A 22,786-nucleotide genomic window follows, 5' to 3' on the forward strand; every position below is an offset into this window, starting at 1 on the left:
AACTTCTTTGCAATAGATAAAAGCCAACCATCATGGTATATGATCGGCCACTTGCTTCCTGACCAGGATTTTGCCTTCTACTCCAGCCTCATTTTCATTCTCTCCAGCCTTACATCACACATTGAAGTCTTATGCATTACGGATTTTCACCTTTTGGCTCTGTCAAGCTGTTCCTCTACCTAGGACCCCTCTGTACACAGCCAACTTGAAAACTCCATTAGTTGCCCTTAAGAAGCTGTTCTTTTATTGACATTCTCTTTGTCCCCTCTCCTTGTCTCTACCACCTTCAACTAAGTTACCCTGTTTACACTCCCTAAGTCTCTGCCTATTGTCTATGAAAGCATTTACTACATTGTGTAAGAAGCATTTACTTATGTCTACCTCCTTTCCTAGACTATAAGATTCTGGAAGACAGAGCCTGACATATTCATTTTGCATCCCTATCTCTTACCACACTGCTACTGAGTGCTATAGAAGTTTGCTGAAGTGCACAGAACTGAAGGCTAGGTAATTGTTAGCATTTATGTTCCAGTAGATAAGCTTAATTCAAAAGGCCATGCTTGGTTAGATCATAAAATGAAATGATCCTAACTTAGTTGTTCTCAGCTTTCCTGCATTTTGCAGTCATCTGGGGATCTTTAAAAAGTACTCAGGAGAAGCTGGTAGAAGAGGAACAGCTCTATCTAGGAACCTTTTTAAAAGAACATCCTGGGTCCCATTCCCTGAGGTTCTGACGTAATTGGTTTGGGGTGTGGCAGGACATCAGCATTTTAAAAAGTTCCTGAGGTGATGTGAATGTGTGCTAAGTTTGAGATCCATAGTTCTAACTGAACCACCATATTAAGGAAAAACTGGTATATTTGGTTTTTTTCCTCGTGTTGTGTCTTTCTGATGTGATTCATAACTCTTTCAACTGCTTAAATATAAAGAGCAAATACAGTTAGAGATTCAGGCCAAGTATGGGAGAAGCTCTCAACCCTGGCCACATGATAAAATCATTACTCAGGAAAATTAAAAAATACTGATGCCTGGAGGTTAGAGCTTAACTTCAGAGCTTAAAGAACACATTGACTTCTCTACATCACTCTGGATGGCAGCTTCCACATGCCATCATCACTCTCTGGAGAGAGGGATTTTTTTTCTTTAAAGGTTGCCAGGAGAGAAGGGAGGAGAGAAATTGAGAGAACAGAAAGGGATGAAATTGGGAGAGAGAAAAAAATTACACATGACACTTAATGGGAATGTTATCAACAATAGATTAAAGTTTCATTCAGTAACACCAAAATAAGTCATGGGAAATTGCTTTTACTTCATCGTTCTTAGATGGTGATCTTTATATTCAATACTATTTGTCAGGATGCAAAGGGACAGCCAAGACTTACTACTTCATGCAGATAAACATCTTCATCCATTAGGGAATCTGATGGAAGAAGGGGAGCCAATGGAAGGATTTCTCCTTCTGTACCTGGATAAGATGCTCCAGTGGCAACCTGACACCAGTAATTCCTGGTAAAGTCAGAGCAGTGATGCTTTAGTCTCTGTGTGTATGTCCCACAGAACTTTCAATATTCTCCTTGGAGCAGAAGAAAAGGAGGGGAAACAAATGTCACCCTTTACACTTTCCTTTAAGGGAACTAGAGGAGGACCACTGGTCCAGATGGAGGTGTAGGGAGACATGCTTCATCTCCTTGCACAACCATAGGAAGGATTACAGCTAATCTCAAAACAAAAAACACCCAGAACTACCCAAATATCAGACTGTATGGAAGGCTGATAACCAAGGATTTAGAGAAGATGTATTCATCCAGACAAGTAGGAGGGGCAGAGACAGGGAGCCAGGGCAGAGAGGATGTGTTATGGCAGTGATGAAGAGGTGGCAACCTCATGGTGGTAGCAGCTGGCCAGCTGAACAGGTGGTCCCACATTAGGGATATTGGGGAGTGAGCCCCAGGCCAGACTGTGCAGCCCAGGGTTCCAGCACTGGGAGAATAAAGCCTCGTAACTCCTGGCCATAAAAACCAATAGGGGTTGGGTGATGGAAGAAACTGCCAGTCTCCCAAGAGAGTGTGTTTAAAGGGCCAGCAAGGTCCTAGAACATATATAAACCCACCCGTTCTGGGAATCATCACCAGGTGAACAGCTAGAGTGGTACCAGTCGAATAAGTGACTACAAGCAGGGCAATTGCAGAGCAAGCCTCTAGTAGCATTGCCTTCTCTTTGATCCCTCCCCCACATACAAAACCACAAAGCACTGAAGCTGGCTTCCCCCACCCTGGCGATTACCTTAGGATCTGCCCCATACAATGTAACAAGTTCATCAAGACAAGGAGTCAATGCAGCCCTACCTAATACACAGAATCAAACACAGGAAGGCTGCCAAATTGAGGAGACAAAGAAATATGGCTCAAATGAAAGAACAGAACAAAATCCCAGAAAAAGAACTAAGTGAAGTGGAGATAGCCAATCTGTCAGATGCAGAGTTTAAAACACTGGTGCTAGGGATGCTTAGAGATCTCATTGAGTACTGTAGAAGCATAAGGGAAGAAATGAAGGCTACACTAAGTCAAAGAAAGAAAAATCCACAGGGAACCGATAATGAAGGGGAGGAACCTGGGGTTCAAAACAATGAATTGAAACATAAGGAAGAAACAAACAGTCATCTGGAATAGAATGTAGAAAAAAATTTTTTTTAAAAATGAGGAGAGAGTAAGAAGACTCTGGGACATTTCCAAATGTGCCAACATCCAAATCATAGAGAAGTCAGAAGGAAAAGAAAAAGAGAAAGAAATTGAAAACTTACTGGAAAAACTAATGAAAGAAAACTTCCTAATTTGGCAAGGAAAATAGACACACAAATCTAAGAAGCACAGAGAGTCCCAAATAAGTTAGACCCAAAGAGGACCACACCAAGACACATCATAATTAAATTGCCAAAAGTTAAAGATAAGCAGAGAATCTTAAAAGCAGCAAGAAAAAAGCAAAGAGTTACCTACAAAGGAGTTCCCATAACACTATCAACTGATTTCTCAAAAGAAACTTTTCAGGCAAGAAGGGACAGGCAAGAAGTATTCAAAGTGATGAAAAGCAAGGACCTGCAACCTAGATTGCTCTATCCAGCAAAACTGTTATTTAGAATTGAAGGGCAGATAAAGTGCTTCCCAGATGAGATAAAGCTAAAGGAGTTCATCATTACCATTATTATATGAAATGGTAAAGGGACTTATTTAAGAAAAAGAAGATCAAAACTGTGAACAGTAAAATGACAACAAACTCACAATTATCAACAATTGAATCTAAAAAACAAACATAAACTAAACAAACAAGCAAAACAGGAATAGACTCTTAGATATGGAGATCATCTGGAGGATTATCAGCGGGGATGGGGGAACGAGGACAATGAGGGAAAAGGTACAGGGAATAAGAAACATATTTGGTAGGTACAAAATAAACAGGGGGAAGATAAGAAAGTATAGGAGATGGAGAAGCCAAAGAACTTAATATGCATGACCCATGAACATGAACTAAGGGCGGGGGGATTGCTGGAGGAGATGGGGATACCAGGCAGAGGGGGCAGAGGAGGAAAAATGGAGACAACTGTAATAGCGTAGTCAATAAAACATACTTTCAAAAAAAGGAGCCGGGGAGATGTAGCTACTTCCAGCCTGTTATGTGTGGGCGTGGCTATCGGCTCCACCCGCCTGCACCCTGATTCACTGCAGACGTGTGACAGCCCTGGGAAGTGGCAAACGAGATGACGAGGCTAGCTTTTAAAGGTCAGCTTTCACGAAGGCGTTTACAGGGGACAGAGTGTTATATTTTTTAGTGTTATAAACTAAAAATGAACAGTTCATAATAAAAAGTAATAAAATAATAAAAATCATTTGGTAATGTCTATCTTAACGGCCATAGCAAGACAAGATGAAAATAAAAGTACTCTGAATTTTTGTACGTTCACAAGCCTCAGTGGATGATAACATCAGGAGTGACGAGTACATGTGCAGCCTTTCAAATCACAAAAGGTTCATGCAACACATGCTTATTTAGTCAGAGCCTGTTGCTCTAGGCTTCAGAAAGCAGATGTTTCTATGGTTTCTAATCCTCGATGGCTTTGGAAGGTGTCTTGAACTCTGTTATTTTCAAGTCAAATGTTTACCTTATTAACAAAGCAATGACCTCTAGTTGGTGCTTTGCCTAGTCAGGTGCACAGGGGTGCTCTCCCTGAGAGGTCTGGCTAGACGGCGGCCCCTTGCGCCTTCTACTGCGCCGGCCTGAGCAGCACCCAGGACAAGCTTATTCCTCCCCTCATCCTTTCCTTCCTGTTTCCCCACGTAGGGGTCGCTCTGGAGCAATGGGGATTTTTTTTTCTTTAACCAATACCAGAGGCAGCAAAGATTACTAAAATTTAAAGAATTTTCTCCTGTTTTTAAGCACCGTATATAGTAAAGAAAAAACGTTGACCAAACTTGAATGGGTGCCATTTTTTACCATGTACTTTTGTTTGTTACCCTTTGTATTTAAACATTGTGGCAAGTAGCTTCTAAGATGGCCTTTCATGACCCCACTGTCCTGATACTCACTGAGTTGTGTAACCTGCTCTCCTTGCATACCTTGCTTCTAATGAGTGGTGTTTCTCAGTCTTGAGAGGATGCCAATTCCACGATCACATTACGAGTGTGTGACTTCTGTCTCGTCAGCAGGCTCCCTTCCTTGGAGGCTTGTTGCTGTGTTTGGGAAGCTGCATGGGCAGGGCCAAGGGTGGCCTCCAGCCAAGAGCCAGCTAGAAACCGGGCCCCTCTGTCCAACAACCCAGAAGGAGTGGAATACCGCCAACTACCACGTAAGTGAGCTGAGCAGATTCTTCCGCTATTGAACTTTCGAATGAGGCCCCTGTCCTAGCTAATTCCTTGACCGCAGCTTTGTCAGAGACCCTGAATTAGAATAGAGGACCCATTTCACTTGTACCCAGATTCCTGGCCCACAGAAACTACAGCATAATCAGTGTGTGTTGTTTATGGTAATTTGTTACATAGCAGCAGATAACTATCCAAAAGTTATTTGATAACATTGTCTACCATAAATAATTATTCCATTGTTATAGAAGTTTGGGTTTGTCTTATCTCTGTGAAAACATTATGCAATTATATTTTTGTATACATTACACATTATACAGAGAGGTAGGCCCTTATATGCATTGGCTCCCACTCCAAGTATTTAAGGAAGGATTTTACATATAGTTAACACCCATTAAAAACTTAAACAATGAATGAACAAAGGTATGTTTGTTCTTGACATTTTCAAATAGTCACTTGGATTCACACCTCCAATATTTGGCATCTATGATTCTGCAGTGTCTGTGTAGTTAAAACATTCATGCTTATTTCTGCTTAGTTAATATAGAAAAATTGATTTTTGCAGGTTTAATGAAGACCCAAATTGCATGTACTTCAGTAAATTGGATAAAATATACTTGGACTATAAATTCTGGGTCCTGATTATTTTCTGACTGCTTCTGCCCACATTTTAAAAAATTATTTTCACCAGAGGACATGTTTATTGACTTTAGAAAGAGGGAGAGGGAGGGAGAGAAACATTAATGTGAGAGAGAAACATTTATTGGTTGCCTCTCTCATGTGCCTGGACTGGGGTCTGAAACCACAACCTAGGTATGTGTCCTGACCAGTAATCAAACCCGTGACCCTATGGTTTATACGGGATGATGCTCCAACTAACTGAGCTACACCAGCCAGAGCTGCCTAGATTTTTTTGTAGTACTCACTCAAATGGTCATCATTTAGCTGGTCACCTAAAAAGATACATTTGTCATATGTTAAATCCTTTACTGCTCAATTAGTAGAAGACTGTTCTGATCTTCTTTTTTTGGGGTTGACATCTGCGTTAAAAATGACAGGAGCTAAACATTTACCAGTAAGATCTAGTCAGTGAGGGAAAGTATCAATGAAAATGTCTATCTAAAACCAATAAGCAATATCATAATTAGTAATTAGTTTGCTTTTTCTCACCCCTCCACCTTTTGGTATATCTCTTTAGACACAGAGATACAACCATAAAAGTCTGAGGAAGGTCATATTAAAGGCAGCCTTCCCATTTTTCTCTAGAGGAAGTGATCTTTGCTGTTACCCACCCCCCTTTATAGCACAAGATGCTTTCGAGAGATACCACTGACGACCCTGAGGGGCTTCCCCACTCCTATTCCCTTGAAGTAGCATTTTTGGGTTTGGACTTAGTAGTTTATAGCTGCCTGTGTTCTTGCTCTGGCAGAAAGACATCCTCTCCCTCAGGCACCTTGCTGCTTAGCTCACTGCTTTGAACTACAGCCATATGGGTATGTGATCAATCTGTCCTCCTCAAGAAATCCAACCAGACTGGCAGGGAAACCCATCTGGATCCTCCGTGGCTCTCTGAGGGGTGGGGGAGAGCCCCTCAAGACTGGACAGGCAGGAGTTGCTGCGGTGTATAGCCAGAGACCCCCTTTAATCTAGATGGCTGAGGATGTACCATCCTGAACCACATTTTCTCTTCATGGGTAGACGGGGCTAAAGTTGATGGTGGTCCCAACCCTCAGGGGCGTCCAGTGCTGGGTAACACATTTTGCAAAGATTGTTGACACACCAAAAGGCAGCTGGAGAGAGGCTACCTTAATTATGTGCTGCCATAAGCATAGTCCAAGAATTCCATAGAGAACAAAATAACATGGGCAAACTAAAAACTGAATTTCAGCAAGGCGGTTGGCAAATTCTTTATGAACTTGAGGGAACGAGTGGATTGGCTGTGTTTAGGCAGTGTTAATGGAACCACTAGTCTCTGGAGATTGCTGATTAAAGCATCATTGTCAACCTGGAAGAAGTTGAAAGAGTCTGTCTTTAATCTCTACTGATCTCTACTGGTTATCAGTGACTTGGGTGAGATTATTCATGACACATTGATCACTTTTATTGATTATGAGAAGCAGAATGCATTTAGTAAATACATTAAATGACGGAAGAAAAATCCAAAAATATTTGGCACATTGGGTGAAATCTAACAAGGCAGACTTCAAAAAGAACAAATCTAAAGTCATATGCTTGGGTCTCTGTCACACACACACACACACACACACACACACACACACACACACACACAGATAGACACAGACACATGTGCACACCAGCACTAGATGTCCTTGTCTCCCAGACAGGGGAACATTGGGTTGCAAAGTGAGGTGTTCAGGCAGAGAGGTTGGGGATGTAGAAGCAGTGTGGCATTGTCTTGGAGGTACGGAACCAAAAGCTGGCTAGGTCATTCAACAGAGTAATATCCAAAGAGTTTAGATAGGGAGGGAGCATCTGGCTACAAAGCTAGCCAAGTAGAACTTGGAGACAGAGAAGTCTTGACGAGGGTGGAGGCAGGTTACAGGCAGAGCCTGGGGCCATTCATGTGCTGATGTGTTGCTGTGTTGTTTGCAATGGCCTTAGGCATGGGTGGGAGGGAACAGTTAAAGACACCAGCCAGGTGTGAACAAGCATAAATAAAGAAAGTGGAGACTGTGTAGGGAATAGCATATATATAAAAGGGTCATGGATTTGAGTTGAAAGCTTGATGTGAGTCAAGATGAGAATGTAGTTCCTAAAATAGCTCAGCTGATCTTAGTCTGCATTGATAAATATTGATAATACGTGTAATAAATCTTCGGTATCACCTATGGTCCTGAATCCAGTATTGGGGTCCACTTTGCATGGACCATTGACACACCAGAAGGTAGCCAGAATAGAGGTTTCATTTCTTCATTTATTCGCCAAGTACTCATTGAACACATACTAAATGCCAGGTACTTTTCTAGACATTGGGGGGTTAGCCACACACAAGACAGACATGGTTCCTGCTCTGAGTAAACTTTTGCTCCAATGGGAAAGAGATAGGCAGAAAAATATTTTGTGTAGCATTAAGTCTTATGGAAAATAGAATGGGATGTTGTGTTGGAAAGTGACTTACTAAGTGAAGGAGAGGATAACTTATATAACAGTGGTCAGAAAGAGCCTCTCTGAAGAGCTGAAAGAAATCCTAAAGAATGAGTAAGAAGCAAGCATAGGAAGATCCAGGAAACAAATTCTACAGGTTGAAGGAGCAGCTAGTATAAAGGCCCTCAGGTGGGAAACAGCTTAGAGCTTAGACAAAGGGCTGTGTGTCTGGGAAGCAAGGAGTGAGAATGAGAGTAGGTACAGAGTGAGGTCCGACAGCCAGGATGGGATGGTGGAGAGGATGATGGAGAGGAAACACAAGACGACCCCACTTGTTTTATTATATTAAACAGTCACGTCTGCAGCACTTACTGTGTGCCAGGTAGTGTTCTAAATGCGTCACAGATATGAACTCATCCGTCTTCATAAAAATGGTGATGATAACTGCTAACCAAATTGTGTTTCCTAGTTAAAAATGCTTTTCTGACTATTATTTTATGTGTACCATACAAAAATCATATTAAATAAGGCTTTGTAAGGCAGTGACTTTACAGACTTTGAATGTGAAACACGGAGAGATTAAATGACTTGCCCAAGGACCAAATCCTGTGCTGTTTTTATTCTTGATGTCATGTACTTTGAGCAGTAACCGGTGAAACCAAGAATGTTTAATGTGGAGAAGATCTGTCTTAGAAATGGACACTGTGACCATGTTTGCCTAGTCTGGGTTCTGCTCAGTATCCTAATCTTTGACCAGACACCCCCTGAATCATCTCTTCTCACTGGGTGGAGCCTAATACTTGCCATGTTGTTGATCTTTTTTAGTTGTTGCTGTTCTTTTGCTTCCTGAAAACCTCAGTGTATTAGAAGAATGCTCTATGGTTTGAATTTATGATTTTGATCCTTCAGTCGGGGAGGAAGGAGTGTAGTATATGCAAGCATGATGATGCTTTCATTTAGTTAGTCAACAGATATTTCACTGAGCACCTGTCCTGGGCAAAAAACACTGTTCCTGGTGTGGGGGCAGAAGGATGAATGAAACAGATACAGTTTCTATCTTTATGCAGCTTATACTCTGGCGGGACAGACAGATGATAAACAAGACTTACAGAAATCTATGTAATGTCAAATTTTATTAAATGTTAAAGAAGCAGTGACATGTGTTATGTTATCTATTGTGGTGTTATAATTCACACTGAGATTTAGTGGCTTCAAGTAACATAGTTATTCATTTTGCTCACACATCTGCCATTTGGGCAGGCCTCAGTGGGAATAGTTTATCTCCGCCCCACATAGCACCTGCCGAGGTGGTGAGGATCCACTTCCGAGGTGGTGATTCACGTATTTGCTACCAGGTGTCATTTGGGAGCTTAGCCAGGGTTGTGGCTGAGGGTCTCCTATCCTCTCAACTCAAGTCTCTGCATGGAACTGCTTGAGCTTCCTCAGAGCATGGTGGCTAGGTTCCACGAAACTCAGGTCAGAGCCTGGGAATGGACACAAGTCACTTCTGCCACATTCTAGAGGCTAAGCAGTCAAGTCCATCTAAAGTAAATGGAATCTAGCCCAGGAGTGGTCATAAGCCTAACTCTTGATGGGAAAAATGGAAAAAAAAGTCATAGCTATCTTTGATCTCTCACAAGCTGTGATTTTATGTGTCTACCTTTAAGACCACTGCCCTAGAGAAGGTTTATTGTTGCCTGCAGATTTTCCCCTATAATTAGGAAATGTTGATATTGGCTTATAGGGGCTCACTGAGTTGTGATTTTATGGTCTAACTCATGAGGATTATTAACAGATTATCATGTTTCTCCCTTGAGTACATATATTTTTTTAAACCTCTCATTACATAACTCAGTATAAAAAAGCAAGATATTGGATATGAATCTCTTTGTAAAATGAAATATGTATTCTGTATATTTAGAACTTAAAAAAATCAATAGCCCCTTAATTAACCCATGTTCTGTTGTCAATTAACCATTGTTCTGAATTGTTTGGGGTTTTTAATATGTCCTAGGATATTGTAATCATGCCCAGCTTTACGTTTAGAGCCTTTCAAAGTACTTATTTGACTAGCAATGGTTGTCAAAGGCATATTAAGAAAAATCATGCTTAGTTGGCTTGGTTGTTAGCTAATGAACAGGTGTCTTTTGGCTTTCTCACTCCGCCTGCTCAGTGAGCCTCCCCCTGGCGGGGGAGCTGGGCATCACCTGGTTTGAACGTTGTCTCTACCAGTTACTATCTTCCGTGGATCATCAGGTGGGTTAACCTTTCTGGGACTCGGTTTCCACAGCCAGAAAGTGGCGATAACAATACCAACTTGAAAGGTGCTTTGGGAGATTTAATAAACGACCTTAGGTAAACCACCTGTGTACACAGTAAACTCTCAATGAAAGTTTCCTTTCTCTTCGGCAGGTTCCACCCCATCTGTGACCTTGCCTCAGGGTAGAGTTGTCAGGGGAACAATACAGTAGATGACAGCATATTCCCTATGCTCCTCACTAGGCTATTGCCCCCTAATTATTGACTATCTTTGAAACCTTTGGAGCTAAAATACCGCAGTGCTGATTAAACACACACACACACACACACACACACACACACACACACATTGCATTATTTCTCTTCGTTCACTTGGCAGTAAGATTCATAGTTTAGGTCACTTAAAAACTTGTCTCAGAGATGCTGTCACATTACAGACTAACTGAAACAAAGTACTTCAACTTGATCGGAAATACAGTTTGGAACACATGGACAGCTCTTCTCTACAACGGTGAAAGCTTCTTTTATTTTCCTCCTTTCGCTGGTGGCCTTTTGTCCTTTCCACCTTGCTCTGAGCCCAAAGGAAGGCGTGGGGGTGATCGGCACGGGGAGAAAGACAGTTCTCTCCCAAATTCAGGCTCTGACCCCTGCAGACCCTGCCCACATTGACCTCAGAGCAGCCTAGTTTATCCATTCAGGAAGGTTTGTTTATTCCTGAGATATATTCTCTCTGCAACTGGCAGATCAGGAGAAAGGAGAGGAAGGGATTACCTCGGATGGCTGGAGCGGAGCACTAATGAGGGGAAGGCTCCAGGGCTTTGCCGGTGGGGCATCTGGCTGGGAAATCTGTGGGTGAATCAGCACAGAGGATGCTCGCTGCTACACAAGTGACCAAAATTGCGTATTCAGTGATCATTGCTGATGGTGTCATATTAAGAGTGAAGAGCTAGGGTGGAAAATGGTCACTTTTATTAATGGACCAGATTTAGAAATTCAGGGACCTTGGATTGAGTCTTTTGAAAGCAAGAGGTCAGTCTCCAAACACCTTTGAAAGTCAGCATTCAGACTTTCAAATCGTAGGATATCTCTGTGTGCTATTATTATACTTTGATCTTTACCTATCCTTACTCCTAGAACCATGAAAAAAGATCTTCTTAATATGGAATTGGATATTAAAAGCAGTTTCTTACAAATGTGTCCTAAAGCAATTAGTGACATCCGTGATTAATTATGCAGGAGTGATTCCTGGAATGCTAATTGTCCTTCACTGGTACAAAAACACAACCTAACTTTTTCTTTCTATTTTTCTTTTCTTCTTTCCTTCTTACTTTTTTTGGGTCAGTATGTGACTCTGGGTATTCAAATATAAATATCATTTGCTCTAGATGCCTAACATAGTTTATATGCCCTGCTATTAAAACTGCTGAATATTTTACATTTTTGCATAGCCAAATTTTGAGTCACATTGAATAAGTGCAGAAAAGGAAATCGGATATAGAGCCGACCCTACCAGGTCAATAGAAAAGGGGACCTACGGGCCCAGGTGGTGCAGTTGGGCAGATGTTACATGAGAACCCATGCAATGTCCTGTGTCTCAGACGGTCATTGCAGATGTTTGCTTCCTTCTCTGTTATGTCAGACCATAATAATGACTACCTTGATAGGTTGTAATGTAGAATAAATGAAACACAGTAATCTGTGTGAAAAGTCTGGCTCAGTCCCTGGCACAGGGACTTGCATTATAATAGGTATTATAATGCAGGAATATATGTAGTGCCTGTAATCTTGCTGTATAACTTGGAAGTTATACAGCTTCCTCAACCCCTATTTTATTTTTTTATTTATTTAAAAGATTTTATTTATCTATCTTTTAAAACAGAGGGGAAGGGAGGGAGAAAGAGAGGGAGAGAAACATCAATGTGTGGTTGCCTCTTGAACACCCCCTACTGGGGACCTGGCCCGAAACCCAGGCATGTGCCCCGATTAGGAATGGAACCACACATTCCTAATGGAACCTTTGGTTTGCAGGCCAGAGCTCAATCCACTGAGCCACACCAGCCAGGGCTCCAGCCCTATTTTATGTTTCTTGTTTTCTTATTTCTTTGGGTTGCTAAGTTGGTTTGGTAGTTATTAAATGCTATTCTTTGTTGGTATTTATCTTTGCATATGTGTCTCATGTCATGCATGCTGTTTTGTCTTAGAAGGCAGGAATTGTGTTTCATATCCCTTTAATTGTAATTAATTCCCACTGTGGCTTAATTGGTGGTTTGTATACTGTTGGTGCTCACTCAATGCTGCTTGATGATAATGTGATCAGATGATGATGTGTGGTGCAAGGAAGCCAAGGAATATCACAGGTTCAGCCTTCATGTGCACGAGAAGCCTTCAAGTTTGCAGGTGAGAACTTTATGTTCAGAGACTTCACTGTTCATCCTGGACAGTCATGTGCCCCTCTCAGCCTCATTGTATGAAAGCAGATGGATAAACGAATGCAAATATGTCATCACTACAGGTAACACAATTCCTGATGACTGTCTTTGTTTATGGAAATCTTCGTGGTCAAAAGACTTTATTACTCTAACTTTTAGTATTCTACAAATGCTAAACTTTTTAAAAGTTGAGGTTAGTAGGTACATAACAAAAAACTTACTGTTTTAACCATTTGTATAGTTCTCTGGCATTAAATACACTTACATTGTTTCACAGCCATCAGCACCATCCATCTCCAGAATTTTTCATCTGAATTTTTTCAACAGAAACTCTGTACCCATTAAATACCAACTCTCCATGCCCTGCCCCATCCCCTGGTAACCCCCCATCCCTGGTAACCCCAGTCTACTTTCTCTCTGTATAAATTCGACTGCTCTAAATATCTCATGTCAGTGATATTACACAGCATTGTCTTTTTGCAACTGACTTACTTTCCTTGCATAATAGCCACAGGTTTATCCATGCTGTAGCATTGTCAGAATTCTCTTTCTTTTTAGGACTCCATAATAGTTCATTGTTATATCCACCACACTTTGTGTATCCATCGAGGGATTCATTCATTGAGGGACATCCGAGCTGTGTCCACACCTTGGTTAGTGGGAGTAATGCTGTTATGAATGCAGGTGTACCCATTTTTGTATTAGCGTAGACCGTTATTATGTATTTGCTAATTACTGTAACTCTCAGGTTAGTCCTTTTCATGGGAGGATTAATGCTGGCCACCGTCCCGTAGTGATAGATTTTTGTTTCCTGTTGTTCTGCCTGCATCACAACATGAATTATTTCCTCTTTAAAGGAAATTTAATTTAAATTTTATGCTCATGAGGATTGGCATCCATGACGCATGCCTCTGTGCCAGTCCCTTTATTCAGGGAGATATTTGAGAACAGTCCTTACTTAAAATGAAAGCTTGGGAATTGCCTGCGTAGGTTAGATTCATCCAAAAGACAAAAATGTGAAAAATGAGACAAACTTCAAACAAGCCACACAGCTACTTGTTTCAGACACATCCTGGGAACAGGCTTCCTTCCTGCCGCGTCAAGCTACACGCTGCCATTTGAACTGGTTTCAAACTTCCTCGTTGTTTACAAGGGAAGGGCTCAGGCCGGGCTGACTCTGTGACTCAGAGCACCTATGGCAATGCCAGTGCTCTTCTAAAGAAGTCAGAGATACCAGAATTGATTTTTTAAAGACCTGAAGGCCAAGCAAGTTTCCTTTGAGCTGTTAGGTCCTGGCCACCAGTGCTTGCAGGTGCCTTGCTGCCTGGGGAGAAGCAGTGGTAGCTGGACCTTCTGGTGCAGCTAAACCTCCAGCAAAGAGAGCCTTCTTTCTCTCCTCCTGCTGGCGAGACCAGGGAAGTATTTCTAACATTTTTGAAAGAAGCCAAATCACCCTTCTTTGGACTCTGCTGTGGCAAGGGGTGGGGTGAAGGATCATCTTTTTGATTATATTTGATTTTGACCTTCAGTGGGTCCCAGTGCCATAGCCAAAATAAAGGCAAGGAAATAAAACAAACAGATGCTAAACAAAACAAAAGAGTTTCATTATTTCCAGGTATGACACACTAGAATCATTCCCGTGCAGTTCTCAGCTTATATGCTGATATTGTGTGAGAAACCGTCTGTGTTCTACATAACTTAAACAGTTATATGTTATGTTAAAGTAAAATACCCAGCAAGTGGCAGGCACCTACTGTGCCCTTTTCCTGTCCCATCCTCCTCCATTCCCACCTTGGTCACCTGAGGGACACGCAGTGTGAGCACAGGACTTGTGAGGGCTCAGGAGTCCCCTGGCAGCCCGTCTGTGACACAGAGTAATGCTGGATACTGGAGACCTGGTGGATTAATGCCTGGCGCATTGGAAGCCCTCAATAAACAGTTATTGAAAGAATAAATAAGTGACGTAGTAGTATTTCTGTGACCAGAGATACAAGTTGACAATCAATATCTAAAATTAATTTCACTTTGCAGATGGAGAGACTGAGTTATTGAGAGATTAATCAATTTACATGGGCCCAGCCAGCGAGCTACTTAATGTCAGGAACAAGACCAGACTTTGTGTTTCCAGGCTCAGAGCTGAAAGTGTGTTTGCACTAGATTTATGCACTGGCTGACCCGTTCCTGCTGATGGCCACTTTGATAAATCATCTCCATTAGAAGCAGATGTTATCACGGTATACCCTGAGACACGTCTTCCCGAGGTTTCAAACAGTGAGGTTACTGTTTTATGGTTTCCTGCCTGTGTGTGAGTCTGTGTAAACCCTCACAAACAAATAAGCAGACGATAGCAACAACAACCACCCTGGAACTAGCTGTGGTGGCATTATTGCAGTTTTCAGAAGACCTTAAATATAAAGTTCAATGTATTTCCCTGGAGATCATGGTCAGCCTGGCTTTAAAAAGAAGCAGTAAAACTAAGAATTTGGTTGGTTGTATAGAGTCATCAGAAATTAGTCACACAAGCAGTGGGTGTTTCTGGGAATCTTGATCCGAAAACAATAATTATAACAACCATTCCTGCCTTTTCGGCATCTGGAACTAACAATCTCATTCTGGGAGTCTTGACTTGCATGTAGATATTTTCCTAAACCATTTCTTTCTCATTTTGTATCATATGGCTTTTATTTTCCTGCCATAATTTTCTTTTTGATTATAAATTTAATACATGTAAATTTTGCAAGAATTGGGGGAAAGCATATATAGGTATAAAGATAAAATAAAAACCATGACTAAGTCACTGCCCAGAATGTAAGCATTGTTAACATTCTGGGATATATATTTTTATTCTTTCACAGCTATATATAAATGAAAGAATATGAAAACACATGAGATACCCATATTTAAAATTGGGATCTACTGTGCATTCCACTGTAACATCTGCTTTTTTTCACTTAAAGATATATTGTGACAAGTTCTCCATGCGATTGAATATTTTTCTAAGACACAGTTTTTTTTTAAAGTGGCACAGCTTTCTACTGTATAAATGTGCCATATTTGTTTATCCTGAACCATTTCCTTGTGGTAGAATTTTATAGTTTGTGTGCATGCTGAATAATATAGCATCTATTTTTATATCCATAGGCTTTCTTTTAGAAACATAGTTATTTTGAACAATAAAGTATTTGATCTTTACTTTGAATCACTCTTTCACCTGGGGACCTTGGAATTAGAGCAAAAACAAGACAAAGGAACAGGAGGATGACTAAGGTTGGGGCAGTTAATGGTAATTAAACTATAAAAATTTCCCCTCCTCCTGTCCTTCCTTTCTCTCCCCCTTACGTTAATGAAGGCCTACCAAGTGTCACATAGAATAACAGGCAAGCAAGTGCTAGTCCCTGCCGTAATCAACATGTCACATACGATGTGCCTATCGGATTATGCTAGGAGAATGGAGAGACTATCTAACTGAGATTATTAGCCATGTAGACAGGTAAAATAGGTGATTGTGGATCTGAGTGGCTATTTGAGGAGTGCTGCTGAAAGGGGTCTCTGTGTGCACGTGTGTGAGTGTATACGTGTGTGAGCATGTGTGCACACATTTTCATGGGTGGCCAAGGGCATGTGGTAAAGAGAAAGAGGGTTGAGTGAGTTGTATGCCCTTCACTTAGGCACTTGGGAGTCTCAGTGCTTGAATTGCCAGCCCATCCCTGCAAATAATAGTGTCAAATTTCTACTTTTCAGGATCCAAAGTTTCTTTAAAGTCACATGAAATTCATTCTTGCACCCAAATATTACATCATATTGAACACTTTTTATCTCCTTTACCCAGGTGTATCAACCAGTCTGTGAAATCCTCATACCAGGCAAATAAATAAGAGAAGAAGGATTGCCACCAGCTCTCTTGCAGTCTTTGCTTCTGTTTTGGGGACCAGCTTCTCTTATCTCTTGAGCCTGCTTCCTCTTGGGATAGATGTGGCTGATATATTAGGAAAAATTAGATCTTCTTGTCATTATTGTATCTCCACTAACAGAAAATCATGGGGCAGACTGGGCCTCAGAGCACTGTCTGATCAGGCAGGCGACACGTTCGTGGGGGGCTGGTCTCAGCCTTCTATTTGAATACAGTCCCTCTACTATGTTAAATTCTCCTGTGCTTCCACACCCTATTCCCTGACTTCAATCAGAACCAGACAAGCTGGCTTGACCAAATTCTTAATAACAATGGAAACTTCTCTCTTGTTGACTTTTGACTCCTGAGACCCTCACCAAGGGCCAATTCAATTATGGGGCAGCTGACTATCTTGTGTAAGGAGACGTGATTTAGTTATATTGGGGACAGGAACACTTTTTTGTGGGCATGTGTTTTTGACCAGTACGATGTTATTTTTGATTTAGTTGCTCAAAACAAACATTCTATGTAGAAAAGAACTTGACAACTAAACAAACACATTCAGTATATGTAGAGAGATAACTGTATTTTTTAGCAAGTTCCTCATAAACCAGTAAAGCAAGTATTTTGGAACAGAGCCATATACATGTTAACAGAAAAATATTATAATTATCTTAATAAATCTGAAGGTAGTTTAAAATAATGCTTTCTTAAAATTATGACTTTTTGAGCAATTAGAATGTGCCATATACCATGAGCTAAACTTCACATTTTATTTAACACCTGAAAAGTCTGGGGCTCCCAGAGGTTAAATAACTTGCCCAAGGCTACATAACCAGTGAGTTCCAAAGGTGGAACTTAAACTCTCAAGCCCTCACTCTTAACCAATTTGCGTCTTCTAAAAATAACACTTTGTCAACACCAGTTGGTCATGTAATTTCATTTAACACTCATTGCAACCCTCTGAGATGCTGGTCTTCTTTTAATCAGCAGGAAACTGAAGTCCAAAGAGATCAAGAGAATTGTTCAAGGTACCATACTTGGTTATTATGTGGCAGATCAAGAATCTAAGGACGCCAAGTCTGTGTAACTCCAGAGCAGCATGACATTCTTGTGCGCTGTCATTTCCTCTGGAGTCTGCATGGTTTGAAATATTTTTGGCTTCTCCAAGAAACACTGCTTCCACCTCCATTAGATCCTCAGACTTGAGAAATCACTGTAAGTGGAAATAAGGGAACAAAGCAACATCTGGGCAGGAACAGAGAAAGGTTTTTTTTTTTCTTATTCAATTTTTCAAATGATTTTGAATCATTTTTTTTCTCTCAATCAAATTCAGAGCATGCTCCATTTATTTCCAAACCTGGCTGATATACCTTTGTTATAGTACTTCATATATTCATAAACTTCACTTAAGACTGTTCAGTGCGTTGCCCGGCGCTTTAAGCAGCAGGCAAACCATCAGGGGTTTCTTCCTCAGGGAAGGGTGAGGCGGTGGTGGGGTGCTGTTCTCCTAAAGGACAGAAAGACAGAGCTTCAGGAGCTCTGACACAGGAGAAGATCCAGGAAAAGTAGGACACCCTGGAGGGTATTTGTTATCTAACAAGGGTTGAGTTACGTCCTAAATGAAGCGAAATCAAAGCAGCCTGGCCTCACTTTGGAGATGGGATTCTGCCTGGAGCTGACAAAGCCCAGGCTACAGAGGGGCTTAATGACAGGAGAGGAAATGAAGACATTCCTCAGCTCTTCCCCCACCTCGTTCTCCCCAGACCCGGGGTGCTCCACTGAATTTCATGCTGGGTAAAAAGTGTACCTATGCTGCCTGCAGATGCCTCTGTCCACAGGTCATTGGTGCCTTCAATGCGGCCTCAAAGGAAATCCTAGAGGAAGCCTCTCCCGGACCAAACACTTCTGTGGTAGAGCATACAGATGTACATTCTGGAGATGAGGAAGTCTTCAAGGAGACATTTTGCTCCGAGTGCCCAGAAAGCTCCTGGCCATGGGACCTGAGAGAGAGGATCTGCATGTCTGAGCAAAGTCCTTGCCAACTGGTTGCTTTGGGGAACAGAAAATGCTTCCAGGCCCAGAGTAGAATCTTCCAGCCAGCTAGGGAAGGGTTGGCCAAGTTTTTACATGAGAGTGTGCATTGTTCAGGCAGGCAAAGTAGTTGGCGCTTATGCAACAAAAGCATTCCCTAGTGCGAAGTGACATCTTTTACTTCTTTGATGTGTGCCTTCCTACGTGCAGGTTTGCCCCAAGTTTTTATTAGCTAAGGCAATTTTGAAAATACAAGCAAAAACATAATAACACAGAGGAAACGTGTTATATTATTCACACATGCATCTACCTTGAGACCACGGTCCCAACAACCAACATCTTAATTTCTCCTTAAGATGGTCCCTGCACTCAGAAATCTTTTTACCTTTATTAATCACATTTTGAAATTACTCCTCACATAAACCAGTGACTTTCAGTCTGAGAAGCAACCAGGGCCTCACACTTAGAGACTTTGATTCAACCGTTCTGAAGTGGGGCTGAGGCCTGGGTGTTCTTCACCAGCTCCCTGAGTGGCTCTGACATTCAGGCAGGACTGAGAACCTCTCACATGTGGGGAGAAGCACAGACTGTCCCTCATCAGCTTCATGGATGATTCCTGCTGGTTTAGAGGAGAGGTTGAGGTCAGAACTCCTGTTTCATTTCAGCTGGATTTCTTGTATATTTTACTGTCACGCATTTTAGATACAGGAAATCCTTATGACCTATTGATTTTGTGGAGCAGGTCTCCAGAAGTGTTAAAATCAGTCTCACACTGTCCTATGTGACTGCCTGGTATGTAGCCTCCAGCTATAACATCCCCAGGACTCCTCAGTCAGGAGACACACATCTGAGAAAACTCAATGGCATCTTGTCATTTACCTGCAAAAGGGAGGAAAAAAACCCTAAATATAATGAATGTTTAGGTGGCTTTCATACTCCATTTGAGGGAATCCCACTGGTCATTAATGAGCCTTTTGAGACCATCATAATTATATTGTGCTTCTTGTTTTTAGCTGAGGAACTAGACGTGAACCTATGTGGGTAACTTGGTCCGAGGTACCAGGCTATGATAGATTGGACCAGCCCATTTACAGTTTGGACCACACTGAGTCCATTCCCCTCCAGTGGCATAGCTCTCTGCTGAAGCCTCAAGGAGAAATGTTTTTTGACATAAGAATCAAGAAAACCGCAAGATATCTTTAGATCTTAGGGCATTATTGCTGACTCAGTTGTAATATCCCAGGAGTCTGAATTAAAAGACTTTATTAAGCCATGTTGCATAATATGGTAGAACTCCACATTTAAAAAATATATGTGATATACCTAGTATATAAAATAGAATGAAAACATTTATACTTGTCTTTCATAGGATTAATAACTACATGAGCACAATATATTATCTGGATCCTATGAAAATTCTATACATTTGAAAAAATCAATGTATTTCCTCTAAGATATCTTTCAAATACACATAATACAGCTTGGACATTTAAACCTAGGTAAGCAGCATTTAATTTTATTTAAAAATATTATTTACTTATTTGTATAGTTCAAAATTTAGAAGGTGCCCACGGTGAAAAGCTTTTCTCCCACCCTTCTTCCAGTTGTCTGGCCCCCTTCCTGGATTCACACAGTTCTACCAGTGTCCTGTATAAAAACTTTCATTTATGCAATATTTAGGTAGAACTGGAAGATGAAGTAGATCATTCTCACTGAGAGCAATAAAAAAGTTTCGATGGAAAATGGAGGAAGAAGGTAGCATACTATGTCCATATGTTCCTCTGAATTACTTTTCAAAATCAATCTTTATCAATTGCTTTCCAAGCACAGTGTCTTCTCAGTGAATGCTAAAGAAATATTTGCTCGTTTAATTGGCTGTTGATGGAATGCTATCTTCCTCACACGTCTTTACACGTTACGTGCTCCTGTGAGCTTTCTTCTGTTCCTATATCGCCCGTGAGGGCCTAGAATTAGACAAGATGGGCCCCCTCACCTTCAATTTACCTGTTTTCTGACCAGCCTATTACTTGCCCTTGCTCGACTTGGAGACTTTGGAGTTCCCTGCCTTTTCCTCTCCAGCCATGCTGTTCGGTGCTGCCTCTGGGCTCCAGGTCGTGTTCACAGTGCTGAGAGACTTGGAGCACCTTCTCCCCAGATGTGGGTCAGGAGAGGGCTGAGGTGCTTCTCTTGCTGTGTTAAGGGGTCCCTCTACCTTCCCAGCAGGAAAGAGAGTGCAGTTGGAGTGAGGAAGCAGATTTTTTAGTCAGTGCTGCTTGTCAAATAGGACTGCCTCTTGTTGTGTTTACCTTATAGACTAATTCTATGATTTTAGTTCTGGCAGGGTTTTGCTAAATATTCTGGGTGACTGAGAAAGAGTGTAGCAGGAATAAACAGCACCAGGCTCTTTTTGGACCAGTACAATCCCAACTTTTATTCTTTATCATCTTTCCTTCTTTGATATCCTTATGGTCAAAAACGCAGAAGAGTATGTAAAATAGGGCTGTACTGGACAGGTTGAAGCTAAGGAAGCAGTTTCCCTGGCAACTGTAGCCTCACCAAAGGCTGGCAAGTCATCCTTGTCTCTTCTCTCATTTCATTTTCTGTGGTTCCTGAAAGGAGGTCAGATGCTCCGTGTTAAGTTCACATTGCAGTTTTGCTTGTGGTACCTTTTTTCTCAGGGCTGGGGAAGGCAGATTGCCGTGTAAGTCACTGACGGCTTTTGTTGATTTTAATTAGAAATGAGCCTGTATATATAGTCACATTTTGCCATTGGTTGTCAAAGAATCACAGAATATTCATTTCATCTTTGAAGAACTCAGAAAGGAAAGTATAAGGGCAAAGGGCAACCATCCACGTATTTGCAGGTCGTTGGTCTTTAACAAGAGCTGTTCTGATTTCAAAGGCACATCAGGATATTTCTGGTAATGGCTAACAGCACCCTGTTTTTTTAAAATTCAGATCAGCCCTCTTTTAATATGATTCCTCTTCTAAAATTATATGCAAGATCTAAAATTGAAGTTTATGGTTAATTTCAAGTTTCCAAATTCAATTCAACAATATTTATTACCTCTCTGATTCACTAAGAACTGCAGGGGATAAGCAGATGTGGTAAGATGGTCTGTGCCCTCAAGGAGTTTCAAATATAGTGGTGGGAATAAGACAAATACAGTGTAATTACAACGACAAGAAGGAAAGTGATAAATGGGGCAACGCCGTGGTTATCGACCCCGGCTGCATATTGGAATCACCTGGGAGCTATAAAAACACCCCAGCCAGCTCCTCCCCAGAGGTTCTGATTTAATTGGTCTGGGGTGCAGCCGGGGGACTGGGATGCCCATAAAGCTTTCCAGGTGATTCAAATGCGGTCAAGGTTAGGACCCACTGGCAAAGAGCATCCAAGAGATATCCAAGAGACACTTTCATTTCTTTGGGGTCAGAAAAGGCTCACTTTTGGGCAGCAATTGAGAACAGGAAAAGTGGATGTATTCCAGTTGGCAGAGAGATTTGAGATGTTCAAGGAGGAGGAGCAAAGCCACAGAGATGTGAAACTGGTGGGTAGTTGGAATAACCTGAGTGGACCCCCTTCATGCAGGCTGGAGTATCACATGTCTGCGAGAAGATAAAGCTAAGGGGCAGATTGAGAAATGCTTAGGTGGGGTGAGGTGTGAGGCATGCTGAGCTGGAGGGAGGACCTGGAGTAAGTTTGGTTTTATGTTTTTCGTGGCGATCTTTGGGGGTTTGGGTCTACTTTGAGAGGAATCAAGCAGAAGACAGGAAGAGAGTGTATTACGGGAGAAGGGGATGAGTTCAACATCTGGCAAAACAGTCAATATTAGAGGTTCAGGAGGAACCTCGGAGATAATTTGATGAAGCTCCTTTGTTTTCTACTGGAGGAGGCCTTAAAGAAACTGCCCTTTGTTCGTTGACATGATTGGTTAGTGGGCTGTTGTGGTTTTGAGGTCAGTGGGCAGGCGGGGTCCAGGGGAGATGTCCGGCAGGCAGTTTACAAGTAGGACTGAAGCTGCGGGCTGAGGTCAGGCACAGAAATACAATTCTGAGAATAATTTTCAATGAGGTAATTAGGACTTAAGGGCAAAGGAGGAATACGGAAAGGAAACAGAGTGTGACATTTAGATGAAAAGAGAATATGAGACTAACAAAAGAGGCATAGAATGAGCACCAGAGGAACAGGAGAACCTAGAGAGTTCAGTGGTACAGAG

The 22,786-nt window shown here is 41.6% G+C and overlaps 1 long non-coding RNA gene across 2 annotated transcripts in view; it reads left to right on the top strand.

The window, feature by feature from the left end:
- The window catches only part of LOC128627278 (uncharacterized), a 254,879-nt gene that overhangs the window by 39,091 nt on the left and 193,002 nt on the right, over positions 1-22,786 (top strand). For both annotated transcript variants that reach the window (XR_008391433.1, XR_008391432.1), the window contains exon 2: positions 4,698-4,837. This is a non-coding gene — a long non-coding RNA (uncharacterized LOC128627278). The remainder of the gene's footprint in view (positions 1-4,697; positions 4,838-22,786) is intronic.

This window comes from Artibeus jamaicensis, unplaced genomic scaffold (genome assembly GCF_021234435.1).
Source record: "Artibeus jamaicensis isolate MK-2021 breed Jamaican fruit bat unplaced genomic scaffold, CSHL_Jam_final contig_354, whole genome shotgun sequence".
In the NCBI taxonomy this organism is placed as follows: Eukaryota; Metazoa; Chordata; class Mammalia; order Chiroptera; family Phyllostomidae; genus Artibeus; species Artibeus jamaicensis.